This window comes from Mustela nivalis (assembly GCF_964662115.1).
Source record: "Mustela nivalis genome assembly, chromosome: 2".
NCBI lineage: Eukaryota > Metazoa > Chordata > Mammalia > Carnivora > Mustelidae > Mustela > Mustela nivalis.
The window spans coordinates 117916841-117928975 of NC_139021.1; the positions used below are offsets into that span (position 1 = coordinate 117916841).

At 39.0% G+C, this 12135-nt stretch overlaps 1 protein-coding gene and 2 pseudogenes across 3 annotated transcripts in view; all 3 read right to left on the reverse strand.

The window, feature by feature from the left end:
* The window catches only part of PCDH15 (protocadherin related 15), a 1700294-nt gene that overhangs the window by 782225 nt on the left and 905934 nt on the right, over nt 1–12135 (reverse strand). The gene's annotated exons all lie outside the window — the stretch shown is intronic.
* On the reverse strand, nt 712–1284 carry LOC309859229 (glutamyl-tRNA(Gln) amidotransferase subunit A, mitochondrial pseudogene; annotated as a pseudogene). The gene has a single exon. The product of its transcript is annotated as a glutamyl-tRNA(Gln) amidotransferase subunit A, mitochondrial pseudogene (transcript).
* On the reverse strand, nt 1318–2295 carry LOC309859228 (glutamyl-tRNA(Gln) amidotransferase subunit A, mitochondrial pseudogene; annotated as a pseudogene). Its single transcript has one exon. The product of its transcript is annotated as a glutamyl-tRNA(Gln) amidotransferase subunit A, mitochondrial pseudogene (transcript).

A 12135-nucleotide genomic window follows, 5' to 3' on the forward strand; every position in this document is an offset into this window, starting at 1 on the left:
TGGAGTTGTTCTAGTTCCTTGGCATGGGGTCCTGCGATGGCAGAAGTCACATTTCCAACGTTAGCAAAACAGGACAAAGTGTTCAGTCACTGCAGCTCTATATTTAGAGCAATCAAGAGCGTCTGCACCTGCGCTCGTCCCCAGAGGGGCGTACCCCCAGTCTTGCATGACTCTGGGCCCCAGCACGTCGCACTTCCTCCAGCGCTCGGAGCGCCTCTTCTACCTCCTTCGTTCAGCACTCAGAAGCAAATATTCCCATTTTATTGTTTTTGTGCCTTTTTTAACCTCCCCCAAGGCAGCTTCCACTATGTTTGAACTGCCCATCTGCCTGGCTGTTCATGTTCTCTCTGGAGGCACAAATTACAGCTTTTATTAGCACTTTGGTTACAAAGATGTGGAAGTTCTGAGAGGCTTATCCCTAAGCTTACTTGTACTCTAAGCTCTGTTCTTAATGAACATTTTTGCAGAATGCCTCACTTTCCACGAACGTGTGTCTGTGTTAATGTAAAAATTCTGTACTTTACACTCAGTGGATACCTCATAGATGCTGATAGTGATTTATAATTAACAGTATCACAAGAGTTTTAAAAGGCGATTCCAACGAACGACTGTGTTGACAAGGAACCAAATTACAGGAATTGAGCAGGATCATCGGACTTCTCTCGAATATAAAATCTTCAAGTTATTTTAATTTGCGTGCTATATTTATCACTAGTGTTTTAGAGAAACAGAAGCTAACTTTTCAATTTCAGAGACTGATGAACCATCATTCATTAGTTCTTGAAGTTGAATAACAGGAAACTGTACTTGTTTTTCAAACCACTTGGCAATTTTAAGGAGCTGCTGGTCACAAAATGCACGTCCAATAAACTGTAGTCCTATTGGCAACCCCTGGTTTGAGAGAGCCACAGGGACACTCACTGCCGGCAATCCTGCCATATTGACAGCCTGTGTAAAAATGTCATCCTGGGCGCTTCGTGTCCTGTTGTCTTCTTTAATGAACTCCAGGTATGGTGCTGCCTCCTGCAAGGTGGTGGGAGTCAGCAAGACATCCACTCCAGAGTTAAAAACCTTCACAAAATCATTAGCAATGAGTCGTCTCACTTTCTGTGCCTTAATGAAATAATTCTCATAGTTTTCTTTTAATAAGAAAAAATTTCCTGCGAGAATTCTTCCTCTCACCACATCATTAAACCCTTCTCGCCTGGTTGCAGCATACATGGCTTCAGTAGACACATTGATGTCACACCTATGACCATATTCTAGCCCATCAAATCTTGCCATATTTGATGCCACTTCTGATGTACACAATACATGTTAGCAGACAATTGAATAACTGGTGTGAGGCAGGGACACTTCAATTACTTTGGCCCCCTCAGACTCAAAGAGGTTAGCGGCTTTGGACCAAAAAGATTGCACTTCACCTGATAGTTCTGGTGCAAGATATTCCTTCGGAATTCCTATACATAGTTCGCTCACATCTGTCAAAGTGGGAAGTGTAAATGGTTTGACAGGGTCTTGTATTGTGGTAGAATCTTTGGGGTCATGCCCGGCCAGCATACCCAGCACAATTGCTGCGTCGTCCACACATCTGGTTAAGATTCCTGGCACATCCATTGAATTCACCAGGGGAATGAGGCCATGATGAGAAACTAAGCCATAGCTTGGTTTGAAACCAACAACCCCACAGTGGGCAGCTGGATTTCTGGTCGATCCTCCTGTATCTGATCCTAAAGCCGCAAAGCATGTGAATGCTGCTACAGCCGCCGCACTCCCTCCCGAGCTTCCTCCGGTTATAAGCCAGTCTGAATCCTCGTTCTCCCCATGGGGCTTCTGCTTCCTCTTTTCTCTGTATTGTTTTGAATAACTCCAGGGGTTTTTAACTGGTCCAAATGCACCATCTGTGCTTCCAGACCCCATCGCAAACTCATCTAAATTGGTTTTCCCCATCAGGACAGCTCCCTGATCCAACAACTTCTGAACAACTGTAGCATTATAAGGTGGTATGTAACCTTTCAGCATGTTTGAGGCACAAGTTGTCTCAATGCCGGACGTGCTAAAGTTGTCTTTTACAGCAATGGGAATTCCATCTAAATCCCCAAGTGAGCGACCTTTCTTGTATCTTTTCTCTGATTCTTCAGCTTGCTTTAAGGCCACCTCTTCTGATACAGTAATGTAAGCGTTTAGAAACTTGGTCTTCTTGATAAGAGAGAGACATTTTTGACAGAGCTCTGTTGGAGTAATTTGGCCTTGTTTCAGTGCTGCAGAAACTTCTTGGAGGGTCCGGCCCAGCATGGTCCTCGTGCCCAGCCTGCTGCCACAAGGCCCAGGTGACAAATTGTAGCCTATTTAAACTTCTTTATTGAAGAAAAATACTATCACAAATTGAAATGAATTTCTGTTGGTTATTTTAAAGATATTATTGCTACTTTAGTTTCTTAGAAAACAAATTAAACAATTATCCAGTAACTTGTAAACTTCAGAACTTGGGATATAATTATAAATCTTGGGGATATCTCAGATTTGATGGATTAAGTACATTTTTAAGGTATCTGGTTATTTGTGTAGATGATATATTAAACATATACATGTTAAACTGATTTGATAAAATATATCTAATCCAAACATTTTAATTGAACTTTGATTAAATAAATTCACTTTACAGATTTTGCTCATTTGTGAAAGCAAGTTAGGTTTTCTGCCCCTGGATAATGGTGGTAAGTTATCTATTTCTCCTGCATAGTGTGGCAAATGTAGTGTTAAGAAATGAATGAAAATAAAAAGAAGGCCCTAACAAAACAGAAATAAAAGATCAATAATTCAGCAGTACATCCGTAGAGATGTTCTTTGGGGTCAGTGCTAGAGGTTGTTTTTCCTGCCTTCTACACTGAAATTCTACAACTTAAACACAAAGCCAAAGTGTATTAAGTATTCTTCCTAAGTATTAAAAATAAAATGGCCAGACATATTTGTCTTTTTTTTTTTTTAACCTTTTCACCTTGTTTGAAAAGTGTGATTTAACAAGGCCTTTATGGAGCTTGAATTTTGTAAGAGGAGACAAAAGCACAAACATAATGTAGGCAGTGTTAGCCCTTGAAGATGGATGTGAGGGCTTGAGGAGTGAGAGAGTTGCTCCTTAAGTAGTATATGCTCAGGGAAGGCTCTTTGATAAAGTGACATTTGAACTGAGACCTGAATAGAGCAGGGGACCTTTTAGAAAATCCATCACTGGGAAGCAGGAACACAAATTTCAAAGGCCCTGAGTTGGGAGCATGCCAGGCATGGTTGAGAAACACCAAATAGTTCAATTTAACTGCAGCTCAATTGAGAGGGGGCCAGGAGTAGAGGAGATGAGAAAAGTAGTCAGCTCGGGGGGCTTGCAGAGTAAGGGTGCCACTTCCTAGGATGTGTTATGTGGAAGGAAAAGTAGATTTAAAGCAGACAATAAGAGTTCGGTTTGGAAAGTTAAAGGATGACAAGTAATGATGACAGCCTGATATCGATGAGTTTGGAAGTCAGGTGAGAAACAAAGTTGACATTCATGGAATAATCATGCAACTGATACAGACTACTTATGGGGTGAGTAAAGGGAGAAGAAATGAGACCTGCAAATAGTTTGTGGTGGGAAAAATAAGAGGGGTGGTCTAGCTAAAGCAGCTGAGAAGGAGTGAAGAGTTTCTAAAGCCCAGTGAAAAAGAAGTTTCCAAAATGGAGAGGATGTGAATGTGTCAAGTGCTGCTGATAATGTTGAAAAAAAAGATAAGGATTGAGAATTGACCACAGAGTATGAGGCAAAGGAGGGGTCACTGGTGTCCTGAACAGAAAAGTAGCTTCAGGAAAACAGTGGGAATAGAAACCCTCCAAGAAATCTTCAAGAAATAGAGTTTAGACTGTTCTTTGATGTTCTTGTCATACAAGTGAGCAGCAAAATATGGAGCCAAGAAGAGACTGGTGATGACTGGTCCAGGAGTCGTGTGCAGGGTGCATGTTTGTGTGTTTAAGGATGGAACATTACTGATGGGAATAATCCATGGGGGAGGGAAGTGTAGACAGAACAGGAGCAGGAGAGACTGTGGGCATGACTGCAGGGGGCATGTGGGCATGACCTCAGGTTGGTACAAGGGACTGAGTTCTGGTGGACATGCACAGTTCATTCATTATTTCTAGAGAAAATGCAGGGGATGTGTGGAAGTTTGGGGATGAGAAAGGTGTGTGGAGGTTTGAGGAAATAAGGCATAAAGTACTCCTTGAGAAAATAAGAGCATGAACGAATGGGGAAAATGCAATATAATTAAGTACACAGGGATGACAGGCCACTTGAAGTTCACTTGTGTGTTTGTGTGTTTCTAGCCACCTTCAGCTGTTGGTATGCAGGATTAGAGTGGTCAAAATGGTACTGAGTTCTTTTTTCATCTTTACATGTAATTTACTATAAAATAAGTTCTTTTAAAATTTTCCCTATGAAGCAAAATATTTTAAATATAAATGAATCTCAAATAAATATTTTCAAAGGTGGCAATTATTCAAAACACTTGTGTGGGCAGCAGATAATGAAACTTCTTTTTGTATTATATGAATGACCACTCTGGTCTGAACAACTGGACTAGAACAAGGTTCTTTGAAAAATGACATGATATATAGCTCTTATTCATCAGCACAGGCTGCTAATAATTTTAGTATTGTTTATGTAAACTATAGACCTTTATTACATGCTTCACACAGACCAGGTATTGGGAAGCATTCAAAACAAATTCTATCATCAATTTTCAGAAGCAACTACAATGCTTCAGCATCTACATTTTATTTTTAGATTCTTTTCTAAGCATTTTAATTAAATCTTGTCTTTTAATCTCCATATCAGATTTATAAAAATAAGTGTTTTCTTCTCTTTGTGAACCAGGCAGGAGCTGAGATGGAGACATCAGGTGGCCTCACGAAGATCATATGTTGGACAGGAGATGAAAGGAGTGACATCTTCAAATCTCTGACAGCTGTCTCTTCACAGCACTGGGAAGGCCAAGATGTCTCAGGTACATTGTGTAATGATGACAAGTTTGGGACAAGGGTCTGACTAATCTGAATTGCACTTTGATCCTGCCCATGTCCAGCTACATCACCTTGGGAATGTTTTTGAGTCTTTCAAAGCCTCAGTGTTTCCGTTGTGAAATGTTAGAGTGATGATTAGAAAAAAAAGTCTAGGAAGAGGTACTGATTACATCATAGCTCACGACAGTTTTACTGTCATAAAAACAAAAACAAAAACATATAGAACTTTTCAATATATAATAGGGAAGTTATTTATATCTGGAAGAGAATTCAGACTGTCTACGGAACTAACAACTGAGATGACCCTTAGAAGACTACACGAATGGAACCAGAAAGAATTATGCTAAGTAAAATAAGACAAGCAGAGAAAGAAAATTATCATATGGTTTCACTTGTACATGGAGCATAAGAAATAGTATGGAGGGCTATACAGGAAGGGAGGGGAAACGGGGAAAGAAGAAATCAGAGAGGGAGACAAACCATGAGAGACTCTGGACTTTAGGAACCAAACTGAGGGTTATAGAAGGGAGAGGGGTAGGGGAATGAGGTAACCGGTTGATGGGCATTAAGGAGGGCATATGATGTGATGACCCTGGGTGTTATACACAACTAATGAATCATTGAACACTGAAAAAAATTAGGGCTAAAATTTGGATGAGTGAAAATATAAGTTGCTATTTATAGGAGCAGAGGTTGTGAGAAATATATGCATAAAATGGATTTTTTAATTACTATCATATTTAGGAATAGGTTTTTCTTCTACATCATGAGTTCTTTAACTGGGATCCAGTTTTTTTTTTTTAAATGTTTGTGTTGAGTTGAATAGTGATCGCACCTACAAAAAGATATGTCCAAGTTCTAACCCGTAGAATATGTGAACATGCCCTTACTTTGGAAAAGGGTCTTTGTCGATCTAACTAAGTTAAGGATCTTGAGATGAAATTATCCTAGCTTGACTGTGTGTGGTCCCTACATCCCATGAGATCTACCTAAAAGAAGTGGAAGGGTTGCAAGCACAGGCACACAGACAGAGGCCAGGAGAAGGCCCCGTGAAGACAGGGGCAGAGACTGCAAGGTTGTGGCTATAAGCCCTGGAACCCTCGAAGCTGCCAGAAGCTGGAGGAGGCCGAGGAGGATTCTCCCCTAGAGGCTTCAGAGGGAGGGTAGTCCTGACAACACCTTTTCAGATTTCATGCCTCCAGAACTGTGAAAGGATGCACCTCTGCTGTTTCAAGCCTCTGAGGTTGTGGTAATTGCTACAGCAGCCCGGGAAACTAACATTTTTTTAAGATCTTGTTTCTAACAGGAACTTATGATGCTATTTTGTGGTGTAAGATAAGGTACTTACTGTTTTTGTGTTACAGTGCATATATCAGTTTTCTATTCATAGGAATGAAAGACAACCAGTCTCTTACTAGAAATCTGGGCATCTATCATTATTTAAGAAAGGCTTAGGGGCTCCCGGGTGGTTCAATTGGTTGAGCCTCCAGACGGATGAACCTTGGTCATGCATGATCTTGGTTCCTGCCCCTCACTCTGCACTGGGCGGGGAATCTGCCTGGGATTCTCTTCCTCCTCCTCCCCCTCCCCCTCCCTCAGCCCTTCCACTCCACCACCACACATGCTCTCTGTCTCACTCTCTCATTCTTTCTCTAAAACAAAAAGCACAACAAAATGAGAACAATAAACAGGCCTAGCACAGGTTGGGAAATATAAAATGGAAACACATGATCAAAAAAATATACATACTAGGTATATAAATATCTAGTTTACGCCTAACAGTTTCCCTAGCAACAAAGGGATGAAATCAATGAAAGAGACAGAAACATTGTAACTGGTCATCCCGAAAATAAATCAGGTATTAACCAGTTTCTGTATTAAATTTATTGCTTGGAAAAGTTCTAGACATACTAAAATTCAGACTAAATCTAAAAAATCTAAGTAATGAAAGATGGGGGCCCTGGGTGGCTCACTGGGTTGACTGGCCTACTCCTGATTTTGGCTCAGGTCATGATCACAGGGTCCTGAGACTGAGCCCCACTGTGGGCTCCATGCTTAGCAGAAAGTCCACTTGAGATTCTCTCTTTCCTCCTCTTCCTTCCCCTTCTCCCACTCACATGTGTATGCACTCTCTCTCTCTCAAAAATAAATAGAGTGGAAATCTATTGATCAAGTAGACACATCAGGAAATATCCAAGCTAGGAGTCAGCAGCTTTCAAGAAGGAAAGAAAAGATGGTGTTTTCTACAAGTCTGCAGATACATCATCTGATAGTTTGAAGTGTGGCTTGGAGAAACATTAATTCTGTTTTCTTTCGGTATCAATAAAAATAAATTTATAATGTTTTTTAAGCAGTTCATCAAAAAAGGCATTGGAAGTTCTCATTTGGAAATCCTCAAAAATAGCCAACACATTTTCAGATGGACAGAAGGTATCCCTACTGAATCAAACATTAACAGGAGGCACAAACTTTTGGTAGAAGCCTCTGTGTGGTTCAAGAGCCATTGTGTGGGGAGTTCCTCTGGTTTTGCTCCTTTGGTAAGAAACAAACCCCCTGTTACTGAGAACTGCTGTTCTCTGCTGACCTCAGGGGCTCTACCAACTATTTTTGAAGGGATTGTAAGTCCTCTCCTATGAACATAAGAAGAAAGACCCAGAGTTCTGAACCTTCCACTCCTCACGATGCTTAACCAGGAAAAGAGACCTGATAATGTTCCTCTCTGCCATCCAACAGTTCGTGGATTTTCTGGAGAATGTTTTGAAATAGTGACTACATTTCAAGACATTTTACAAAATTAGTTGATAGACTGGAAGACAAAACAGAAAAGCTGTCTGTAGGGAGAATTTGGTAGGAATGATTTAATGCCTCGACATATGGCTATCTCTGTTCAAATGTGTGTGCATGTATAAAAACATGAACATCCCCCAAATATGAACCTAGAAGCCACTCGTAAGGAAAGTTTTAGATGCTCCAATGCTGGAGAAAGTGTCACTGCAGATTAGGGCTCAGTGACAGCAGTGCATCAGTATCTCTGAAGTAACCTAAAATTCCTTTCTCTTCAGATGACAGATTTCAATGCGAAAATAAGAATAATGTTGGAGAATAGGGCATTAATGGTATTCATTATGTAGTCTTTCCCAAACAAAGAAAATAATGTGACAAAAATGCAACTAGAAGATTCTAATTTTTTTTGTAAAAAAAAAAATAGTAAGTCTTCTGGTAAAGAGAGTTATAGGACTTTGGATTTCTTATGCTGCACAGACTTTAATTAATTGATGACTTCAGTCACACATTGTCATTTAAAAAGGGAATCATAAAAACCAGAGTATGACACATGTGTGAGCTTGTGCCACTGTCAGGGCAAAAACATGACTAAATTTCAAATTCTAATTTCTTAAAAACATCATTTGATTGCAAATTATCTTGAATTGAAATCAAAATTTACTTTTCGAAAAAAATGTGGAGTTTGAATTTATTTTCAGGAAGGAGACATGAGTGTTTTCAGTAAAATAACTGAAAGCACATAGTAGAGTGCAACCTTATATTCTGTTTGAGGAAAATAAGTCCCCAATTTCAAAGTACAATAAAATACCTTGTGTACAACATTTCTTACAAATGGACCTATATGAATGATAGAGAAGAGTCTCCTCCATATTTTTTACAGTAACTCATCCAAAGGTGTTCATTGCTCATGAAGTTTATAAATCTCTTGTCTACAAAAAACTTTCTTGATGACAAATGAAAATACTCTTTCAGAATTCTGAATAAACTGTTTTTAACAGGATGGTCTCAGGGTAGGGAATTCTGGTATCTGAGCCAGAAAACCTTTTTCAGAAGTATCACCAAAAAAAAAAAAAAAAAAAAAAATCTAGCAACCATCTTATTTTTTTTCCATTTGAATAAATATAATCAAAATACAAAATATGCAACACCAGTTTCAAATATAAATTTGTACAGAGAAGAATGTACATTGACTGAATTTGCTTCTGATGCTATTTTTAAGGGAACACTCATAGGGAATGCTTTCTTGAGTTATTTTCAAATATTTTTTGGTAAAAATTAGTTTTCATAATATCAAAAATGACTAATTTGGTTTTGGCTCTTAGAAAATTTAATTCACACAAGCATTTTTTACATCGCTACAGAGTCGTTCAAACTCTGCAATGTTAGATTCAGTTTGTTATAATATTTATTTTACATTTAGAAATTGAAGTCATATTAATCCTTGTGGTATATATCATGATGTGATGAGCAACTTTGCACATTTTTTTTAATTATTTGGGATAGTTTCTTACAATAGATCACAGACTTTATTTTTAGATACTGGACAATGTAACAGATACTTCAAATTACAAATGATCCTAATTAGAGATGTTAGATTGCAAAGCAACTCTTAAGTTAATATTCAGCCAAATTTAAACATTCAGAAATTCTAAGTTATTAAAAATGATATTTCTCATAAATGTATGCCAAGGGAACTGAAAAGTCCCCAAACCTACTTGGATGGAGTTAAAGTATTTCCAGTGACTCTAAAAAAAATTAAATTTGTCAATTTTAGATAAATTTTATTAAAGAATAGAATTTACCTGGTTTTATGGGGCGCCTGGGTGGCTCAGTGGGTTAAGCCTCTGCTTTCGGCTCAGGTCATGATCTCAGGGTTCTGGGATTGAGCCCCGCTCCAGGCTCTCTGCTCAGCGGGGAGCCTGCTTCCTTTCCTCTCTCTCTCTCTTTCTGTCTGCCTCTCTGCCTACCTGTGCTCTCTCTCTGTCAAATAAATAAATAAAATCTTCAAAAAAAAAGAAAAGAAAAGAAAAAAAAATTACCTGGCTTTACATTATTTAAAAAAAAAAAAAATCAATAGAAATTATATACAAAGTTCTAGGATTTTACTCATATTGTTAAAATTAGTTTTCAGATTGTTAAAACTGGTATAAACTATGGTAACTTTGGAAAACCTAAAATGGTGAGGATCACGGATTGCTTTCTCTGCTCTACTCTTGATTATCATATAACTAATGATTTCTACTGTAACTTCATTTTTTTAAAAGATTTAGTTATTTATTTCAGAGAGCGAGAGTGCAAGCTGGAGGGGCAGTGGGAGAGGGAAAGAATCTCAAGCAGCCCCACCAGGAGCTCCATCTCACCACCGTAAGATCTCACCTGGGACTGGGTGTGAATTCCAATGCCAAAGAGTGCCAGTTTTGGTTGGAAGGCAACACGATTCAATGGAGGATTAAAATCAGAAAGTTAACAGATACAGCCATGTATATATTAAATTCATTTTATTTTATTTTATTTTATTTTAAGATTTTATTGATTTATTTGTCAGAGAGAGCGAGCACAGGCAGACAGAGTGGCAGGCAGAGTCAGAGGGAGAAGCAGGCTGTCCGCAGAGCAAGGAGCCCAATGTGGGACTCGATCCCAGGACGCTGGGATAGTGACCAGAGCTGAAAGCATCTGCTTAACCAACTGAGCCACCCAGGTGTCCCAATATTAAACTCATTTTAAATCCACCTCTGAGATTTCAATTAAATTGAAAAGGTAAAATTGTCAGCCCACCGAAGACAGGATTTTAAGAATGTAGATAAATGGCAAAAGAGTCAAATAGTGGAAACAATAGATTTTGAAGTCATTAAACATATGTTTGAGAAATGCCTGGGTGCAGTCAGTTAAGCATCTGCCTTCAGCTCTGGTTATGATGTCAGGGTCTTGGGATTGAATCCTGACATTGGGTTCCTTGCTCAGTGGAGAGTCTGCTTCTCCCTCTGCCTCTTCCCCTCTCCCTGCTTATTCTCTCCCTCTCTCTTTCATGAATAAGTAAAACTTTAAAACAAAACAAGACAAAACAAAACAACATGCATGTTTGAGTTCCAGAACTGCATTCATCCATCAGGTGGGTTTGGGAGTTCCAGAACTGCGTTCATCCATCAGGTGGGTTTGGGTAAACTACTCACCCCTCAGAGTCTCAGTTTTATTTCTTGAGCATCATATCAAACTGAGAGGATTGCTACCCTGCTAAAACAGGACCCCAAACATTGGGTAGTTCAATCTGACTCCTGCCAAACAATGAATAAAATTTGTAACAATGCCTCAGTCTCCTCACACAAGCAGATTTACGCATGAACTTTGCATTTCAGAATCCACAGTGTTAGAGCAGGGGGTGAAGGTGAGTGACCACTGCATAGCCTGAAGGGCACACACTTGTGAACAATACGAGAGGACCTTGCTGCACAGGTATGTGGTCAGACCACGTGTGCACACGCCCCTCCCGCTCCATCCTCAAGGAGAAAATGTGGAAGTGTGTCATTAGAGTTGCTGGCCAGTGGTGATGCAGAGGTCAACGAGACCATAGCAGAGTTTCCATCCTGACCCAAGCACTGCACTGACATTAAACTCTGAAAGCAGCACCTCTAAATCAACTACGAGAGGAAATGAAAAATCCAAGAGGAAAATGTGACATAGCAGTAGCAGGTGGTCTCTCTGTGCAGAAGAGAACCAAGGCTTGGGTTTATTTGTGCCCACTGTGAAGGAGGAAATCTACAAGATTTCCATCACTATTTGGATCAAAAGTGTGCATAACGGCACAATAAACTTAACTGGTTGTTTTTTAGTTTGTTTGTTTTTACATCAGATGACTTGTATTCTGTATTTTTATAGCTACCGGACTGAGTTCCTGCTTTCTTAGTAATGTTTCCAAAATCGCTTTCTTCTCCTCTTCACATTTAAGGTTTTGTTGCTGTTGTTGCTGTTGTTGTTTTTACCACATTTTTAGGCAAGGTTTTCACAACCTCAAAAGTAAAAGTCCTGCTATGTTAGTATTTGTATTTCTTTATCTACATATATAATAGATTTAAATGGGTATAAAATAGCTCATTTTTAAGTATTTGACCAAATTGATGGTAATATAAGCAATTCCACAAACACATATGGGAGATGTTGTTTATTATTCATTTAAACCACCCAAATACAAAGTACTTTTTTAAGATATGGTAATTGTGAAAGTCCCAGAAGCAAAGAGCTTAAGTACTATGTAAAGTGTTCATAGAAACTATTGGTCTCTAAAGCAATAATTCATTATTAACTCATGAG